The sequence below is a fragment of the Sinocyclocheilus anshuiensis genome, unplaced genomic scaffold, assembly GCF_001515605.1.
Source record: "Sinocyclocheilus anshuiensis isolate Anshui unplaced genomic scaffold, SAMN03320099.WGS_v1.1 scaffold1408, whole genome shotgun sequence".
NCBI classification, from domain to species: domain Eukaryota; kingdom Metazoa; phylum Chordata; class Actinopteri; order Cypriniformes; family Cyprinidae; genus Sinocyclocheilus; species Sinocyclocheilus anshuiensis.
The window spans coordinates 554,740-556,214 of NW_015547704.1; positions in this window are offsets into that span (position 1 = coordinate 554,740).

Sequence of the window (1,475 nt, forward strand, 5' to 3'; positions counted from 1 at the left end):
ATTGGGCCACAATCACGCCGACAAGAATTGACACACTTAGCCGGTACTGGCCAAAGTCTGGGTACTAAAACTGAGTCAACACCACCGGCATTGGGCCACAATCACACCGACGAGTGGCCCAATGCCGGTGGTGTTGGCCCAGTTTCAGTACCCAGACTCGGGTTCTAATTTCTGATATTGGCTGGTAGGTGGCATTTAACTCTGTATAACTCGAGACAGCTATGATCTCGGCAGAGAACTTCCCTCCGTATGCCTGTGCCTTGTCCATTAATTGTATATAGCGGGACAAGTTATCCCTTACTTCTCAGCGTGAGAAATACAAGGTATGGCGTGTGAGCATGTGAACTGGCTGAAATGCGTCTGTCTCACGGTGAATGCGTGAGACTTGAGAGCCCTGCTGTGGTGAAACAGTCACGTATGTTTACCAGCCACTGCTTTATCAGATCGGCTTATGTTGGATTAAAACTTAACGTTCCGTTGAGTTTGGAAAATTCTGCACACAGTAATCAGAATATCTCTTCTCCTGTCTCTGAAAATGTCTGGATTTTGAAATCATCCCGCGAACTCTCATTTTAATAGACATTTAAGTCAACTAGATGATTATGGCACATTGGAAATATAAATAACCGGAAATAACTGAGCCGTATTATTTCAAAACGGAAGTGCGTCACGAGGCTCAGTGCAAGTAGTCCATTGGTCTATATGACAGTATGTATTTATTTATTTATTTTTATTTGTATGTTTGCCTTATTTGCTTCATGTATACTTGGATTTCATTCGTTTATTCACTTTATAGGATGATTGGTTAATTTATTGATTGACCTCGACCTTATCAGTTGTGATGGTTCATTGTGTTGACACAAAAGCTGTTGATTGCCGTTTGTGTCTGCCGAACACCGCTTGTGGTCAAAACGTTGCAATTCATTAAATTACATTATATTTTGGAGGAATAGAAATAACAGTGAATTGGTCTTTTTGCATTTCAAAATGTTTGAGATGGCCAATCAAATCAAAGGAGGCGGGGCTTTACTTTAACTGAGCGCGAATTCCAGCGCGGTGTTTTAACGGTCAGTGCGAGGTAAGATGCAGCTAAACGGTTAATATTTTGACAACAGTTTTACGATAAAAATGTTAAACGACCAACAACAGTTATGATGCAAACTTAAAGACTTGTTTTTGTCAGTGACGTTTTGTATTGAATATGGGCTATCCTTATCGTTTAACTGATATAGTTTCATTAATTGTTTTGTACAAGTTGTATTTAAATAACTCATTATCCTTCATTACCTTTTAACTGCAAATATGTTGTTAATGAGTGAAAATTGATGTCGTTGTGGCAACTCACATACTGTGACATGCCCCGATAGGTCAACACCTGTAAAATTAACTGTTATGCTATAACTGATGCTTGGCTTTTTGTAGTCAAGACTGTAGGAATGAGTCTATATCACTGGTGTATATACTTATAATTAATT